General features: G+C 36.9%; 1 long non-coding RNA gene across 1 annotated transcript in view; it reads right to left on the reverse strand.

Moving 5' to 3' along the window:
• Positions 1–20,197, reverse strand: part of LOC122231752 — a 39,266-nt gene that overhangs the window by 11,199 nt on the left and 7,870 nt on the right. Inside the window, exons 2-3 of the long non-coding RNA XR_006208987.1 lie at positions 6,809–6,892; positions 221–325 (exon numbers count right to left, since the gene is read on the reverse strand). This is a non-coding gene — a long non-coding RNA (uncharacterized LOC122231752). The remainder of the gene's footprint in view (positions 1–220; positions 326–6,808; positions 6,893–20,197) is intronic.

A 20,197-nucleotide genomic window follows, 5' to 3' on the forward strand; every position in this document is an offset into this window, starting at 1 on the left:
ATATATAAGCATATTATATATAAGTATATTATATATAAGCATATTATATATAAGCATATTATATATAAGTATATATAAGCATATTATATATAAGCATATTATACACACACACACACACACACACACACACACATAAATCTCTTATGATATAGGAATATGAAAATAAAAGTCCAGAACAATATTTTTATAAAGGAGAATGGCTAGTTAAGAGGCCACCCACCTTTTTTTTTCTTGTAAATTTCTCTTTCCTCTGGGGCTTCTTCTCCATTAGATTATTGTGGCCTCCACTACATCAGGCCCCAGGGAGCCCATACCTCCTTTAAAGCTGCAAAACATGAATTGAAATAACTTTTCATGTTTTTCTTTGCTCAGTTGAGACAGGCTGACATTTTCAAAAAGAACTTTAATACTCAGTGAACAAAAAGGCAATAATTACAGAAAATACAAGAGGCATAACAGTTGTCATGTTTAAAATACAAGCCTCTAGTCCTCTAAAGGGCTGATTCCTGGTGGAATCTGAAGCAAACTTGGCTCCCTGCTGGAACCTTGCCTAATTCACCTGAAGTGGGTACCATTACATTTCTGCCACCTGGAATTATTCTTGGGCCAGCTAGTCTCTGTATTCATTGAGGATAAAATATCCCTTGCTCTATCCATCTGTGGCTTTCCCACCTGGTTCCCCTCCAGGAGACATTACAGTTCATCCAGAGATGACTGACAAGGTGAGAAAAATTTAGCAGTTCCTCACACCACGCACACACGCACACACACACGCACACACACACACACTGCACCATACCTGTAGAAAACGTAGAAACTATCATTTGGTTATTTAGATGAGAATCTCTTGCCGATCACATGCAGGGAAGTGGCCAAGTTAAACTCCATCCATTTCAGGTTTATAAAATGATAATTTATCACATGTCCAAATGTCACAAACTGCACATATGCAGTGACAGAACATGTTCAAGTCTCTCCATCTTCATGTATAAGATAGAAATCCAGGAGGCATTAAAATCCCAAACTTCTCACCTTTACCCTTGCTCATGCTCTTGAGTACCTCTGTGATATCACTTCCCTGTTCCCTTGTCTTTCAGGAGCCTTCTCTGTAGCCCCTACAAAGAAGTGATGCCTTTCTCCACTGAGATAATGAAATCTTGCTTGCATCTCCTTGTACCTTGGACCCAGAAACTGATCTGTGCTAAAACTAATTACATCACTTTTATATTTCTATAAGCAGCTTTAGGGCAAGAACTATATTTTCATGTTGTATCTTCTATTCAGCTTTTAGAAAAGTGTCTCACCTGTGACAGAGAGGCTCAAGAAATAGTTGCTGAATTGTTGAATAAATGTATTTTAGTAATTATGGGGAATTTTAAAGAGATCAATCTAGGATCAATGCATGGAAGTTCCCAGGAGATCAACTTATATTCAGTTTAAAAAAGAACTTTCTCAGAGTCCACACTGCATTATGTTTAATGGATTTTGTCTTTCTGGAAAATAACACTGGGTGTATTGTGTTCAAGATAAAAGTCTACTTTTGAGGAATATCATAATGGAGATTCACTCAAGAAATGAAGGATTGGACAAGATGTCCTCTAAAATTCTTTCCAGCTTTATCTTGCTGTTAATTCTAAATCCAGATGCAGGCAAGAAATCTCATCAGAATAAGTTTTTATCATTTGTTCAGGCTATCAGCAGGTGAGGCTGTCTCTACATTGGGTGTGTCCATCCTTGGTTCGTTTTTTCCTACATAGTCCTCCTTTTCTCGAGCATAGTGATTAAAATCTATTATGTGACATCATAACATCTAAAAAGCCATCAGCAAACCACTGAAGAGAAACTGGCATTTCTTGGGAATCCAGGAAGTACATTATTTTATTTGAGGATAACCTGGCTTTGAGTTAAATATTTGCCAGGTTTTTTCCCCCATCTTTCCTTAAAGGGCTAGTTTCCTGAAGCTGGGTTTTGGTTTCTTAGAATTGCCTTGTCCTACTGCCTAGCCTACCTGTGCTACTGAAATCCTATTTGCAGCAACCAAATTACTTTCTCTGAATCCAATTTATACAGTGACATATGGGGGATTCCAAAAGGGAAAGTTTCCATTCATATCCAGCAAATCATCTTTACGGGAAGAAAGTTAGGAGCAAACTTGGTGACATACAGAGAAATTTAACTTCTGGAAACCATCATCTTCCATTTTTAAATTAATTCTCTGTAAAGTAGTTGGGACCAGAATAAGTTTGTGCCTATTTTCAGACCGATTAACCATTAATGAGTGATGATGAATTTACCTTACTAAGCAATTTTGCAAAATTGGTTTTCATTTTTTGCCTATCTCCCTCTTTGTATGTTTGTATCATTCATGTCATAGGCACTGTTTAATAAGGATATAATTCAAGAAATTAAATGCCAAATTTCTGGTTTTACCCCTTTCCTCTTTAAAAAGATAATATTTATAGAATTACTTTGGTTCAAAACTATTGTATATGTGAGATTTTTAACATAAATGATTCATTATTAGGTCAATTTCTTTGTCTATTAGCTTCACTTGTTTGGGTTTTCTTGGTTCTGAATACCAGGAATGTTGTTTCAGCTGCTGTTTGACACATTTGTGAGTAAAATCACAAGATTAAAAATGCCCCCATACAGAGAATAAAATATCATGCTAGAATTCTATAGAAATTCTATACTATTACTCCTGGGAACCCTCACATAGCTGTTGGAGAGTGGAAACTGAGGCCTTAACATTACACATACCACATACAAGGTTGGTGACAGTAATAATTAAGGATAACAAACTTCATTGGGCACTTGTGATGCCACAGTCAGCCTTCTAAGTGCTTTTCCCTTGTCTGCTCATTTAATGCATTCATTCTTTGGGATTGTTGCTATTATTAGTAAAAGACGAGAAAAAATAAGACATGGAAAGATTAAGTATTTTGCCTAAGGTTCCCAAACTAGTAAGTGAAGGAATCAGGATCTGAAATCAGGCAGAATGGTTCCCAAACCTTGCTCGTACACATTATGCTATTCTGCCTTTTTGTCAGAAATACGTGGACTCATTTTGTGTACAGTCTATAAATGTCTGCATATATATAGAAGAGGAGAAATACACACACACACATACACATACGTATATCCTACATGTATATTGTTCTCTTTCATTTGCAAAGCTTTGCCTCTAAACAGGGAAAGGATGACTAACAGTTCCTTCTGGTTGGTTGATTATCATAATACAAATTCCTACAAAAGGAAAGCCATTGCCCTAGCTAATCTTAACATCCCTACATCAGTAGCTATTTCAAGAAAAAGCAATTCCCATCTGTTACAGAAACATATTTGGTGACAGCACACATCTTCTTACCCTAGTACCATCCCATTGCAATGCAACGGTGAAAACAGCATGATTTTCTTCGTTAATTCTGGAAAGCTCTATCTAAGCCAAAACATGTGAAGGGACTCAACGCCTTCTTGTTTGTAATCTGCAAAAGTAGGGCTGTTAACCTTTGTCTCTCCTTTTGAGTTCACCGGAATGGTCAGATGTATGTAACAATCAAATCTTTTAGTTTTATGTGCTTTTCTCAGAATATAATAGACATCTGTTATTTTTCTGCTGAGGAAATTTTTCCTTTAGGGAAATAGTCCACCCCCACCTGGTGGAATTGTCATTCACGTGGTCCTGCTTGCCTGGGACTGGGATGGGCTTGTAGGGGCCAACGGCAGGCTGCCCCAAGACGGGCCATTTTGGCATGAAGAGTATTTTGAATTACAAAGCAATCACAACCCTGTACATTCAAGAAAAACTCTTTACCTTTCCCCTCAACTACCTAAAAAGAATTTAGATAGAAGATCTGATCTGCTCCCGGAAGAGAACTATCACCATAGATCACTATGTTAAGAAATGAACTAGGTATAGTAGACAGGGAGAACACAAGTAAGACCTATGTGATCAAGTTCTCTTTGTCTCATTGTTTCTGAGGGGCCCAGTGAACATTTGTTTACCAAACATTTACTCTTTTTTATCTTCCTGTGAATTGCATTTCTTCTCTTTGAAGTCTTAGATTCCTACCTGCCCTTCCCCTTAGTTCTGGACGTCATGTATTCGTCATTTTTGCCTGACTGTCCTTGGAATTGCATGTCTGTGTGGATTTCCCATATGTACAAAATTAAATTTGATTTTCTCCCATTAATATGTCTCGTGTCAATTTGATTCTGAGTCTGGCTAGAAGGACCTTGAAGGGGAGTGGAAATTCTTCCTCTTCAGCAGGCTTGTGACCCAGGCTGGCCAATCAGTGTGCCTTACCTGCCTGGATGCTGAGATTGTTTCAGGGGCAGGCATGTAACCATAGATGTGACAGAGTTTTTCCCTAGACTTCTCCATTGAGAAGAGTGCCTTTCTTTCCTTTCTTGAAGATTTCGAGGTATAAGGATAGTTTAAGCCTGGGATTGCTGAGAGCCTTTGTTGTCATGTGAAATGATTCTGCATGAAAATTAAGCCAAAAAAGAAGACAAAAATAGATTCAAGAAGGAGGGAGAAGAGATGCAAAACCTTAAACCCTTGAATTGAGCCACATTTTAAGCTAGGATCCAATCTGGCATTTCAATTGTGCAAGCTTAAGCAAAAGGAGAGTTTCTGTCACTTATAACCAAGAGTCCTAACACATGGACCCCTAGAACCTGAGAATTGGTAGGAATTGTAATGATCTAATCTCCCACTTGGTAAGAAATGCCATCTATCACACTTTGTTGGTTAGCCAGGTTCTGTCTCTGTTCCCATTCCTCTAGTAGACAGGAGGTTTGCTATCGCACTTGGCAGTTCATTCCACCGTGGGCCAACTATAATTTCCAGACAGTTTATTTTTTCCTAGTATCAAACAAGTTGTCTTCTTAAACCTCCTTTTCACTAAACTTATTGACGTTCTCTGGAGCTTCACAGAAAAGTCAACTTGCTTCTTAAAATAATTGAGAACAGTTATCTTGTCTCATTTCTTTCAAACATTCCTTCAACTTTATTTGAAAGTTAACAGACTGCTCTACTCTTCACCCTGCCCACATCATGGTTCATAAATATCTAAGTGCAAGGACCCCTAAGACTTCCATTTAGCTATCTCAGAAGCTACCTGGGAAAGTCAAAGAGGCTGTTTTTCATCCCCACATCTCCTTTAGCTGTATTTTGTTTATGTTTCTGCACACTGCTTCACTTGAAAAAAAAATGAATAGTCACTTCACATGCTGTTTTTCAGCCTTCTTAAACTATTCTTTAATGCCAGAAATAATCAGAATATGAAAAAAAATATTTCTGAATGAGGACTGATTTGCTAAAGGTTCAGTTAGGTTATTCTTGGTCATGATGCAGGGGGTTATGCTTTTAGGGAGGAAGCCTGGAATGGCTTCTATTTCTGGGAAGCTCAGAAACTACTGAAACTCTTGGATCTTTTATTGTATAAACAGCTACCATGCCTGAATATTTATGTGTTTCCAATTAAAATACTGACACTAATGATGAAAGGGAGAAATGGATTAATCTTTGGATTTGAGGGTTTTAAGTACATTTTTGGGCTAACATCAATATACTTATTTAAAATTAAATTATAATGTTTTTCTCAAAAAATTCACAAATATAACCCCTATAATAAGAAGCCAATTCAGAGACGCCTAAGGAAAGAACTTAATAATCTGCCTCATTGCCTCTGCTTCTACTTTCTTGAGGGAATCAATATGAACTTTCTGGTTTGTATACTCCCACACCGTTTTATAAACTCATAAATATGTACACATATGTCAATTTACTTTTGCATCTTTTTTTAAATCATTTTTAAGTTTCTTTATTTATTTTGAGAGAGAGAGTGTGAGCAGGAGAGGGGCAGAGAGAGAGGGAGAGATAGAGAATCCCAAGCAGGTTCCTCACTGTCAGTGCAGAGCCTGACGCCGGATGTGTTCCCACGAACTGTGAGATCATAACCTGAGCTGAAATCAAGAATCAGACACCTAACCCACTGAGCCCCCCGGGGAACCCCATGTGAGTAGCTTTTTTTTTAATAAAAAAATTTTTTTAATGTTTATTTTTGAGGGGGTGCGGGGAAGACAGTGCGCAAGTGGGGGAGGGGCAGAGAGAAAGATGGAGACACGGAATCCCAAGCAGGCTACAGGCTCTGAACTGTCAGCACAGAGCCTGACACGGGGCTCAAACTCACAAACTGTGAGATCATGACCTGAGCCAGAGTCGGACATTCAACTGACTGAGCCCCCCAGGTACCCCCTGAGTATCTTTTAAAAATATATTTATTTGTGGATTGAACAAATGCTTATGGAGTATTTATCATGCATCAAGCACAGTTCTAAGCATTGGGGTTACAGAGTGAGTAAAACAAAACCCCAGTCGTCATGGGGCTTATATTCTAATGATGGAGAGAGATACTACACAATATAACTGGGTAAAATCCATGGTATTATTAGATAGTGAAACACATTAAAGAAAAAGTAAGTAGGAAAGAGGGATTAGAAGCATTAAAGGGTTGTATTTTACTCACTGTAATCAGAGCTTTAATACGAACAATTAGTTGTATTGGGGGAAAGGGAAGATTAAATACCAAATCCCTGGGGTAGGAGTGTCCTTGTGTGTTCAAGGAGTAGCTGGGGGCCTAGGTCTTTGGGGGTAGAGTGACTGAGGGACAGAGTAAAAGGGGATGAGGTGAGAGCAATGGTAGGGATCAGTTCCTGTAGGGCCTTAAAGGTTTTACTAAGGACTTTGAATTTTACTCTGAAAGAAACTGGTTTTGATCCAGGGAATAACATTCTGATTTACCTTTAACAGGATCACCTCGGCTGCTGGGCTGAGAATAGACTGAAGTATAAGGAGGGAGCCCAGTTGGAACACCATTGGAGTAATCTAGGAGAAAAATGATAGAGCAAGATGGAGGAAGTGAGTGTAGCATGAATGGAGTATATGGATGGAATTTTGGATATATTTTCAAGGTCGAGTCCCCAGATTTGCTGAGGGACAAAATAGGGGTGTAACCCAAAAGGCAGAGCCAGGGATGATAGCGAGGCTATTATCGTAAAAACTGGAAGAAGAGTTACCATAAACTCAGATGAGACAGACTGTGAAATGAATAGGCATTTTCAAGAGAGAGAGATCAGAAGTTAAATTTTGAGGCATGGTTAAGTGCCAGAGACCAGCTCCAGCAACCAGGGGTTCCCGAAGGAAGAACGGTGTCGGTGAAAATAAAACAAAACTAAAATAAAAACCTAGAAAATAAAAAAAACTAAAATAAAAAACTAAAACTAAAAAAACTAAAATAAAAACAAAAAATAAAAATGGACACAGACAACAGCAGTGTGTTGACCTGGCCGATTTATTGTAGTAAACATGGCATTATATATGCTAGTGATTTCCTTGTAGCATACGTCATCTATGTTTTTCTAACATTACCTAATTTTGAAAATGTTCCTATGTATAAAAAACCTTTAAGAAATAGCATGGTGATTTTCCCCTAACTTTCCCACATACCCTTTGATTATAGATTAATTTCTTACATTATTCCATTATGCATCTGCATTTATCTGTAATCTACAGAGCATTTGCCTTGCTGTTCTCATGAAAGGCCCTCCATTTCTCAACACCTCAAGTGGAACAGTTACAGGGACATGACCTCCTAACCACATGAGGCCGGAAGAACAATGTGTTTGCCTTGGTCCGAGGTGCCAGGAAGGGGCCGAAAAAGCCTTAGAAACCCATGCCTCATACATTCTCAGAGAGACAATGCACCTAGGAACTAATGAACCATTCTGTACCTTAACCGACTAGGTTCAGTCATCATCTGGAATGCCTCCGGGGGGACCAGGCGGGTCTACGGGTTGAAGTCATCTGTGCCCAGAGATACAATCCTTAGTTGCCGGCGTGGGGCTTTCAAATCCATATGTCTCTCCTTTACAGGCCCTCTTTGCTGGCAAACGTATGAGGCTATCCTTCCTGTACGTAGAGGAGTCTCCATAGGGGATAGCAAGGGCTAAATGTGGGGCTGCACAATTTCTTGTGGAACTTTATTTTCTTTACTTATGGTTCTTTTCTCAGGGGGCCTGTTGCGGGCAATTCCCCAACAGACAATACCCCAGGTACTTTAATAAGGCCAAATGACCTAAAAGCGGGAGGACAAGAAGCTTCACTGTCGGTAGGCTGCCCTGCAGTCACCAATCCGTCCAAAACCCCGGGCCCTGCCACTCAGTCTGGGATAGCTCAGCTTCCAGCAGTTAAGTTTGAGACGCTAATTGGACATTACTTTAAGAGCTGTGCAACATGTCATAATGTAATTAACCATTCCTTTGTTGCTGAAAATCAGATGGTTATCAAACTTTTGCACATATAAAAATCACTGCAGTTTTTCCAAGGTTAGATTCTTGTTGGCCCTTTCTCAGTAAATGTCACCTGATCAGAGGGCCCTTTCTTCATCACCCACTTTAAAGTGATAAGTAGATACATTGCTCCATTTAGAGACTCTACATAACATTGATACATATACCTGATATTTTTCCATACATATTTATCATCTATCTCGGTCCCTTAGAATGTACACTTTGGCACTACTCTGTCTTTCATTATTGGCACAGAGTAGGTACTCACTTATTGAAAGAATAAACACTATGTATGTATGAAGATCCTCACATAGTGATGCTTTTGTTTTTAGAGGATAGATTTCCTAAAAGTGGCATTTCTGTGTCAAGCTGTATTTTTAATCATACTGATATGGCCAGATTAATTGTCTAGAAGATTATAACAATCCCTTCTTCTACCAACAGTGTATGAAAGCAGTCATTTCCTTGCACCAGTTGAAGCACTGGGCGATTTAAAAAAAAAAATTTTAACGTCTATTCATTTTTTGATAGAGACAGAGTGTGAGTGGGGGAGGGGCAGAGAGAGAGGGAGACACAGAATCCGAAGCAGGCTCCAGGCTCTGAGCTGTCAGCACAGAACCTGGCACGGGGCTTGGATTCACGGACTCATGAGATTATGACCTGAGCTGAAGTCGGACACTTAACCTACTGAGCCACCCAGGCGCCCTGAAGCCCTGGGTGATTTTATTCTTTGATGTTTTGCTTCAGCATTGCTTTCCCATTTTTCAATCCTCTGCTTCTAATGACTCCTAGTAGCTTAAGCATTCACATATAGTGAATGAACTCCTATATAAGGCAGCAAACAATTTCTCTAAATCCCCTTGAAATTGTCTTAAAAACTGTATTCACTTTTAACTTCTAGGATCGTTTGGTGATGTGAGTATAGACGGTTTATCAAGGATAGATTTAACTCTTCAGCCCCTTTCTCTTTAACTTGAGAGGGAACTTGCTTGTTTCTCTTTAACTTGCTTGGGAACTTGAAATCACTAAGGAAAAAAATATACTAATGGTTTTTTAAAAAGAGAGATTTATTAGAAGAAGTTCTGTAAATCCATATTTTAAAACGCATGCATGTTGGATCATTCTAGGAGAAGAATGTGAATAATGGTATAATTAGTGTAATAAATGTTGGGTCCATGTTGAAAATAATTTATTTCTGCATAAAATCTATGAGGCTGTGAAACCTTCCAGCTGAAACAGATTATTTACATCTCCATTTAGGAGAGGTAGACATTGATTCCCACTCCCCTCAAATGGTCTTTTCAAGATCTCTATCCACATCACTCATTTGTGAGGAAGCTTTTCTTTGTTCCTTGACTGCCATTTGCCCTTCATTGTTTGGTTTGAATGTGATGTTTTCATCCAGCTGTGATGTTTTCTTCCCTTCCTAGGAGTCAAAATATGTTGAAAATAAGAATATAGGAAGTCTGAGACTTTGAGTTCAAAGGTCTTTCCTGCTCTAAACCTGCTATATGTGATGTTAAGCAACTCCACAATCTCATTGTTACAATTTTTCCAGCATGAATATACTGGGTGCAGGAATATCTGTCAGCTAGACAGGTAGACTTGCAGTGTTAAAGTCACAGTACCCCCAAATCCCACCATCTGGCCAAAAATGTTATGTAAAAATCTCACTGCTGACAATTTAGGTCAGCAACAGCATTTGTTGAGCTCCTAAAAGCAGACACTGCATAAGGTGTGCCCCCAATCTCTCATCTACAATTCCAAATCCCAAAACCTCTGAAGTCAGCAAGACCTGATCTGAACTTAACTGGTGGTTCACCTGACCTGATAACTTGAGGCTCCTTATAGTCTTTATCCCACTTAAATAGTTAATAGCTATCTGTAAAGATATTAATGTGCACAGTTATGAAGTACTGATCAGATCCCAATGGAGGTGATAAGTAATACAAGGTTTTGTAGTGTATTACTTGTCAAAATCCAAAATAACTGGAATTCTGAAGCCCATGAGTTTGGGTGAAAGCTTGTGGACCTGTAGGTAAATCTATTTGAATATTGACTGCATAAACAATGACAATATCTCAAAGATATAAAAATAGAGAGACAATTAAATTATCTAAAGGCAGTATTATATCAGTAATGAAGGAGGTAGGGGCACCTGAGGCTCTGTCAATTAAGTGTCTGACTCTAGATCCCGGCTCAGGTCACAATTTTGCAGTTCGTGAGTTCAAGCCTGGTATCAGGCTCTGTATGGATGATGTGGAGCCTGCTTGGGATTCCTCTTCCTCTCTCTCTCTCTCTCTCTCAAAATAAAAGATGAACTTAAAAAAATGATTTTAAAAAAAGTAATGAAGGAGGTAAATGAAACCAAGATTTGCTGAAGTCTTTTTCTTGACCAGAAGAACAAAAAGCAAGGTAATTTCTATGGAACCACCCAAGAGTAGAAATTCTGTGTGTAAATCTCAACTAACAGAGGAAAAATTAGATATAAAAAATTCCTTAACAAATCCAAAACAAAGCAAAAGAAACATAGAACAATATATATATATATATATATATATATATATAAACAATTTATATATATATAACAATTTATATATATATAAACATATATATATACACATACATATATATTTATACACACAAATGCATATATATTTGTATAATAAATATATAATATGCATCATATATATATATTTGAGTAAACAAAAAACATGTAGGAGTATAGTATACACACATACATCTTTGAATAAACAAACTAACAAAAAAAAACCTCCCCAAAATCCCAAGATTTTAAAATGGAATGGATTTTAAATGGATTTTAAAATGGAATAGACACATTCTACACATAAAGGTATAGAAAGCTTAAAATTAAAAGGAAAAGAAAATATATTGCATGTAAACACTCACCAAAGGAATGCTAGTGAGGCTATATTAATAACAGAAATAATTGACCTTAAGGCAAAAAGATTTACTAGAGATAAAGTAATTTCACAAAGCTAAAAGATTTAATTCATCAGGAACATATAATAATTCTAAATTTCTACACACATAATAACACATTCTGAAAAAATATCAAGTAAAAATATAAATATAAGAATAAATTTATAAAACTAAAAGAACAGTTTAAAATACATGCCTCTCTGTAACTGATAGAATAATCAAAAGGTCAGTAAAGATCTAGAAAATTTGAACAATATCATTAAATAAGTGAACCTAGGGGACATAAGTAGAACATTAAGTCAAAAAACTGCAGAACATGTATTATTTTTCAAGCACATGTAGATTATTTATAAAAATTCATCATATATTGAGTCATAAAGTAAGTTTGGATAAATTCCAAATGTTTGAAATCATATAAAGCATTATCTATGACCCCAAAGCAATTATTCTAATAATAACTCATATATTTGAATATTAAGAAATAAACTTTTAAGCAGGTTGTTGGTTAAATAAAATATCACAATGAATATTGGAATATATATATATATATATATATATATATATACACATTTTTTAAACGTTTATTTATTTTGAGACAGAGAGAGACAGAGCATGAACAGGGGAGGGGCAGAGAGAGAGGGAGAAACAGAATCTGAAACAGGCTCCAGGCTCTGAGCTGTCAGCACAGAGCCTGACGCGGGGCTCGAACTCACGGACAGTGAGATCATGACCTGAGCCGAAGTCGGACGCTTAACCGACCAAGCCACCCAGGCGCCCCATGGAATATATTTTAACCAAACAAGAAGAAAAATACTGCACATCAAAAATCACAATAAACAATGATCAGAGGGAAATTCACAGTTCTATGTTTATATAGTAGAAGTTAAGAAAGCATGAAAGGAATAAGCTAAGTATCTACATAATGAAGTTAGAAAAAAGAATAGCAAAGCAAGTACAAGGAAAGGAAAGAGGATAACAGAAATTAATTTAAAAGACTGCACATATTCAATAGAATCTACGAAGACAAATACTGATTCTTTGACACACATAAGTTGATTAACCACTGCTGAGACTGATCAAAAAGACATAAGAATCAAATAACTAGTAATTATGAAGATATAACATCATTTTCAATCCTGTCAATGTATAAAAAAGTAAGGAGTTAGCAATAAACCATTTTATACCAATAAATTAAAAAAAATAAATCTTTCGAAATTGACCCAGAAGAAAAAAAGAAAACTGAATAATCTTATACTAATTAAGGTAATAAAATATTTAATTAAAAATCTTTCTACAAGTAAACTCCAAGCTCAAATGGCTTTATTGGAGAATTTTTTCAAACATTTTAAGGGAAAAGTAACTTTAATCTTTAATAAATGCTTTGAATGAACAGAGAAAAGGATACACTCCTCAACATATTTTATTAAGTAAACAAGGAATTAATGAAGAATAAAAGTTGTAGATCAATTTCACTGAAGTATATATATATACATATATATATATATATATATATATATCCTCTAAATTAAATACTATCATGATAAATACACACACACACACACGCACACATATCATAATCATGACCAAGTTTGGTTTATTTCGGTAATGCCATATTACTTATCCTTACACTTGAATAAAAAAGTTTAATATGCTTGTATCATACCATCTCTTATTGACTTTTGTCTCTCTTCCACCACTTGAGAGAGGCACTGAAGGCATTATTAATCCCAGTCAATGAGAAAGGAAGGGAGACTTAGAAGCATCATGTAACTTACATACTGCTCATATATAAGCACACTAGTAACATATGACAGGTAAAATTCAAGTCCAACTTTCTTGTTGGCAGGTCTACACATGTTCTTGCTATTTCAGAAGCTCCTACTGGTAATTAGATGCTCAGGGCACATTTCTATTAGCTTTTTTTTTTTTAACTGTGGAATCATTGAAGAGAAACCAAATTCACACATGCATTTCTTCCCCATTCATTTGAGAAAGCTTTAATTAGCTTGAATTGTTTAGCCACAGCTTGTTTGAAGCTGAACTTTCTGGACTTCAAATTTCTACTCTGCTTCTTCGAGAAAACTTCTGTCCTAGCCTCCTTAGCCTTTGCAGAAAAACCATAGGTTTACTAAATCCTCTAGAGATATTTTTTCCCTGAAATCTCTTCTGCCCTCTCACATAAATGCTGGGACCTCATTAACACCTCTGGCAGGAGCTCATTCATTTCTTCCTCTTTAACCACAGGGAACTCAACAGTTCCTGGAGCTCCTCCCCAGCTAAATAATAGTACACACTGACCATTGTTACTTTGGCATCTTGATATAATTAGAGATATTGGCATCTCCTGATTGTTCACATTCCTCAAGAACAATGTGAGTTAGTGACAGCACAGGGTCCTAGTTTTCCTGCTTTTCTTCACAGAATTAAAGCAATTGAAAGGGACTATTTTTTTTAATTATAATTTATTGTCAAATTGGTTTCCATACAACACCCAGTGCTCATCCCTACAGGTGCCCTCCTCAATGCCCATCACCCACTTGCCCCTCTCCCTCACTCCCCATAAACCCTCAGTTTGTTCTCAGTATTGAAGAGTCTCTTATGGTTTGCCTCCTTCCCTCTCTGTAACTTTCCCCCCTCTCCTCCCCCTCCCCCATGGTCTTTTGTTAAGTTTCTCAGGATCCACATATGAGTGAAAACATATAGTATCTGTCTTTCTCCGCCTCATTTATTTCACTTAGCATTACACTCTCCAGTTCCATCCATGTTGCTACAAATGGTCAGATTTCATTCCTTCTCATTGCCAAGGCGTATTCCATTGTACATATGAACCACATCTTTATCCGTTCATCAGTTGATGGATATTTAGGCTCTTTCCATAATTGGCTATTGTTGAAAGTGCTGCTATAAACATTGGGGTACAAGTGCCTCTATGCATCAGCACTCTTGTATCCCTTAGGTAAATTCTTGAAGGGCCTATTTTAAAGAACTGTCCCTTCTTTTCACAAATGAATAAATAGGTCCAGAGGGAAATAACCAGTCTACAGTTAATTTGTGACTGAAAAAGTATTTGAAACCAAATATTCTGACTCTTAGATCTATACTCTTTCTGCAGTTCTATGTTGCATGGGTTTATAAGATCAGTTACATCTTGGTGTTTGTGTTGTTTGGACAGCATGGATTGAATTACAAAAGGAGCATCATTGTAGGCATGTTTAGAGAATGACCTCTAAATTCAGGAATATCTCAGATTGCTAAAATCCAATGCATCATCAAATGTTAATGATAGAAATATAATTGCAAGAATATGCAAAAGAATTAAGAATGGTTTGGGAGGAATGGCATTCAGGATTATGTTATTATGTTATAAGATGGCTCATACCTTTTAAACTGAATATAGGAATATTATTAGTCATTATGACGAATTGTTTGAAGAATCCTTTGGGGAAAGTGTGCATAGTATATATTATACTAACTTTAGGAAAAACTGGTCACATGGGTTTATCTAGGTAATCTGGTTGGTTGATGGAAAAGGATCTGAATGTGAAATGATAGGACATAGATTGTAATTCTATCTCTAAAGTGATTAGCAGAGATGCTTCTCTTCTCTGAATCTTAGTTTCTCATTGATAAAATGAGGAAAATGGACCAGATTTATAGCTTCTCAAATTTTAGTGTGCATAAGAATCAGCTAGAGGACCTAAAAAATGCAGATTCCAGGAACCCATTCCTAGAGATTCTGATTCATTACTTGGGGTAAGGTCATAGTGACTACATTGTATCAAACCCCACAAAGGATTCTAATAATGGCATTTCTAGGGTCACATCTGAAGAAATGAAGATATACTGAGGAAAAAGGACCCATTGAAGATCTAGTATTTGGAACATTTGCTTCCCATCTGCTAAAGCCTAATAAATGCTAAAATTCTCTGCCACTCAATGGCACTCTTAGAATATTACCTGTTTGCAGATTTGGGTCATAATGCCATACTTCAATTTGTGTATCAGATTTATAGGCTTTTGTGGAGGCCAATGCAGCCCATCAGGAGGCAACAAGAATCTGAATTCCAAGGCAAAGTATTAGCCTATTTGGCCTTGACTTCCTTTGACTCTTCAGGTGGATGTGAAAGGTCTCTAGTGCTTTCAAAATAGTTGAACAAGGAGAGGCCCTTCCAATTTTTTAATTAAGCAAGCTTTGACCTTCAAGGCTGTAATTGCTCTTGACATCTAACTTATTGCTTAATTAAAAAAAGGTGAAATATGAGACTTCACCTCTGGAAAAATAAAGAGTCATGCTGTTTCTATTTTTTCAAAGTCCCTCTTTTATCTGGAAGGTATGGGCTGAGGTTATCATTAGAGTAATGTCCAATTTCAGGGAGACAGGATCCAGCAGGCACCAAACCTGAGTTGAATCATTATCCTTCAGAAACAACTAGAGCTTATGAAATTATCAGGCAGAGAGAGAGAGAGAGAAACACACTAAATCATTTTGCTGAGTTATGTCAGAAGAAGAAACAATAAAAAATTAAGGATGATGGCACTACAATGAGCAACTGAATAGGAATAATTATTTCCCCCATTTTAAAAACAAATATAAAATGATACCAATTTTCTCTCTTTATGTGCTTTTTTTTCATGGCTTTTTAAGTGCCTTTGTATCTGCAGGAACAAATATTTGATGAGACCTTTTTTTTGACAGTCATTGAGGCTTTCAAATGATAATTTTTTTAAGACCAACATATTTTCCTTTCTCCATTTTCAGAAGGAGGAGTTAAAAAACAAACAAGCAAAAAAGATGAGATCAACAGAAAAAGGAAATTGTAAGTATGGAAGTCTAGATGATTTCTGTAGATTGTCTGAGTAACTTGGAAAATGTTTAGAAGTATTACTGTACCACTGCACCATTAAATGTGTTTGCGTGTTATAGTGACCTAACTAGGTAAATTAACTCCTCCTATTCATTGAAGAATTATCAGCCTTCTAGCTTAATTGGCTAGAATGACTCAGCTACTCAACATAAAATTTTTAGTGATGAAATCATGGAATCCTAATATGTTGGAGTAAGAAGGGGTCTTGGAGATCATTGATTCCAGATGCTTGTTTTTACAGATGCAGAAGCTGAGGCCAAGGAAAGGACACAGTAAGCATAATAGGTAGACAGTAGAACCAGGAGATTAATTCAACCCTTCCTGACACCCTCCCCTCAATATAATGCCATTTTCCAATCACTTTAAGCATGAGATACTGTCTACATGGCCACGATAGTCATCTCTTACAGATTTTCCCTTTTGGGAAAGAGAAATAAAGTTAGTTTTTTTCCTAGAAGATTAACATTTAGATTTAGGATCTTTTTTAACGTGTGTGTGTGTGTGTGTGTGTGTGTGTGTTTATAGTATTTGAGTGATGTCTTCTTTCACTAAACACTGTTCCATAAGAATTTTCCAGTGTCATCAGTTTTATTTGAAAAAAAAAATGATTTGGAGTTGTACCCCGTTTTATTACATTTGAGATAGCATAATCTCCACTTATTGGATATTTAACTTTAAAATAATACTTACATTTTTAAACAGTGATGGACACTTTTTATCAAAATTTGTGACCACATTATTGATTGTTTTCTTAGTATAGGTAGAAGAGAATACCTGGGGCAAAGGGCAAACCCATTTTTTTTTTCTTTTTTTGACTTTTGACACATCGTGTTTTAGAGTCTTCAAAAGAGTCTAATAAATAGGACGCCTCTTTCCTTCCTGGATGCTGACAGTCAGAAGACAAAAAGTAAGGCAAATGGAAGTAAACAGTCACACATTTGTTAAGATTAGAATGGAAGATATATCTTAGCTTAAGAGCCCATGAACTTCCTAACTATATCCCATGATTCGAATCGTGGAATGTAAGATTGGAAGAGAATGAATACCTACTTCCTGTGGGCACTGCACTTATGAGAGAAAAAAAGGGAACAGTTGAAAGGACCATGCATAACTTCTTTTCTCAAATTACCTGTTATATAAGTCACTCCATTTACTGTTGGCGCACCCATTAAATGAGAAGAAACGTCTAGGAGTATCATACATATTAAAATTCTCTCTGCATGGAAGGATATATCAAGAGTGGAAGAAGTAGTGGGAGAAGGTTCAAGATGGCAACATAGGAAGATCCTGAGTTTACCCTCTCTCCTGGACACAACAAATCTACAAGTATGTATGGAATAATTCCCTCTGAAGGGGATCTAGAAACCGGATGTACAGAGACACCACAACAAGGGACAGCAATGAGATAGGTAGAAGAGGCAAAGATAAAATCCTTGTTAAGAAAAAAAAAGCCACACCTCAGGCGTGGAGTTCTATAGTAGCAAAGGATCTCAGAGGTATGGACTTTTCTCTGAGGAGTGAGAGATTTGAGCTTCACATCAGACACCCCAATCCTTAGATTCTGCACAGGAGAGATGAATCCCTAAAGCAACTGACTTTGAAAACCAATAAAGAATATGTCCAGGAAAACTGTAGAACTGTAGGGAAAGTAAAACCTGCTCTTAAAAGGCTAACATAGAGACTCACTCAACTCGGAAACCAGTACAAAAACAAAATCAAAGAACACAGAGACCATAGGTGAAGGAGACCCACTTACTAAACTTGGAGTGCCTGCTGGAGAGGTGGGACATAGCTGGGACTATCCCTGGGGACTGACACACTGGCAGCAGCCATTTTTGCTATCTCATCCTACTGAGCCAGGCACTGGTGGGATCCATTTTGGGTATCTTCCCTCTAGACTGCTAACAACCAGGGAGCTTGTCCTGATGAGAACTCTGCACCCCATGTGCCTTGGCTGGTACTCACAGCTGAGAAGATTATAACCCTACACACCAGTGTGCCTGCAGTAGTCACAGCCCCACCACAATTGGATGGTGCATACAGCCCACATAAGGGACTCCCTTGGAACACCTAGACCTGGTGGGTGGGAGAACTGTGCTTCTGGGCCCTGAGCACAACTCCAATATAAGGTCATTCCTTCAAGGCTTGGATATGTAGCTGAACTACCTAATACATGGAAACAAACACAGAGAGTTAGGCAAAATGAGGAGATAGGAGAATATGTTCTAAATGAAAGAACAAGACAAGTCCTCAGAAAAAGAGTTAAACAAAATGAAGATAAGCAATCTACTCAATAGAGAATTCAAAGTAATGGTCATAGAGAGGCTTACTGAAGTCAAGAGAAGAATGGAAGAACACAACAGAAATAGAAAACATAAAAAACAGAAAAGAGATAACAAAGACATAGAAAATATAAGAAAGTACCAATCAGAGGCACCTGGGTGGCTTAGTGGGTTAAGCATCCAGCTCTGGATTTTGACTCTGGTCATGATCTCATGGATTTGTGAGTTTGCACCCCATGTCAGGCTCTGTGCTGGCATTGCACCTGCCACCTGCTTGGGATTCTCTCTCTCTCACTCTCTCTCTCTGCCCCTCCTCTGCTCATGCTCTCTCTTTCTCTCTCTCTCTCTCAAAATAAATAAACTTAAAAAAAGAGAAAGTCCCAATCAGAGCTGAAGAATACAATAATAGAAATGGAAAATGCACTAGAAGGAATAAATAGCAGACTAGATGATACAGAAGGATGGATTAGTGATCTGGAAGACAGGGTAGTGGAAATCACTCAAACTCACAGAAGAGCAAGAAAAAAAGAAAAAAAAAAGAAAAAGAATTGTTTAAAAATGAGAATAGCTTAAGGGTCCTGTGGGACAACATCAAGTATACCAACATTCACATTATAGGGGATCTCTGATGGCAAAGAGAGAGAGAAAGGGCAGAAAAGTTATTTGAAGATATAATAGCTAAAAACTCTCTTAACCTGGAAGTTTACAGACATACAGTTATGAAGCACAGGAAGTCCTAATCAATGAACCCAAAGAAATCTACACCAAGACACATTAAAATTAAAATATAAAAAAGATAAAGAATCTTAAAAGCACCAAGAAAAAAGTAATTGGTTACGTCTGAAGAAATGCCCATATGGCTATCAGTTGATTTTTCAGCAGAAAATTTGTAAGCCAGAAGGGAGTGACATAACATATTCAAAGTGCTGAAAGGAAAAAAAAAATGTTTTTTATAAAACAGTACTCTACTTGCTAACATTATCCTTCAAATTGAAGAAGAGATAAAGTTTCCCAGATAAGCAAAAGCTAAATGAGTTCATCACCACTAAAATGGCTTTACAGGAAATATTAAAGGCATTTCTTTAAGTAGCAAAGAGAAGGCACACACACACACACACACACACACGAAAAAAATCTCACTGGTGAAGGCAAATGTATAGTAAACATAATGGATCAACCACCTAGAAAGCTAGTATGAAGGTTGCAAAAAATTGTAAAATTGACTATATCTACAATAATTAGTTAAGGATACACAAGCATATATAAAATGGAAACAAAAAGAAAGCTGGGGTAGCAATAATTATATCAGATAAAATAAAAGTTGTAACAAGAGACAAAGGTCATTACATAAAGATAAAGGGATCAGAATCAGTCCAACAATAAGATATAACACTTGTAAATATGTGCATGGAATATCTTTTTCCATCTCTTCACTTTTAGTCTGTGTTTATCTTAAGATCTGAAGTGTGTCTTTAGATATGAAGTAAGTCTCTTGTAGGCAGCATATAGATGGGTCTTATATTTTTATCCATTCATCTACCCTATGTCTTTTGATTGGAACATTTAGTCCATTTATTTTTAAAGTAATTATTGATGGGTATGTATTTATTGCCATTTAGTTAATTGGGTGTTTTGGGGTATTTTTTTTATCTATTCCTTTCTTCTCTTGTTCTCATCCTTTGTGATTTGATGACTTTTCTCTTGCAAGAGATGCTCAATGTAAAGTTCTGCTTGAGAAGTTTTCTCAAACTT

The sequence above is a fragment of the Panthera tigris genome, chromosome A1 (assembly GCF_018350195.1).
Source record: "Panthera tigris isolate Pti1 chromosome A1, P.tigris_Pti1_mat1.1, whole genome shotgun sequence".
Taxonomy (NCBI): Eukaryota; Metazoa; Chordata; class Mammalia; order Carnivora; family Felidae; genus Panthera; species Panthera tigris.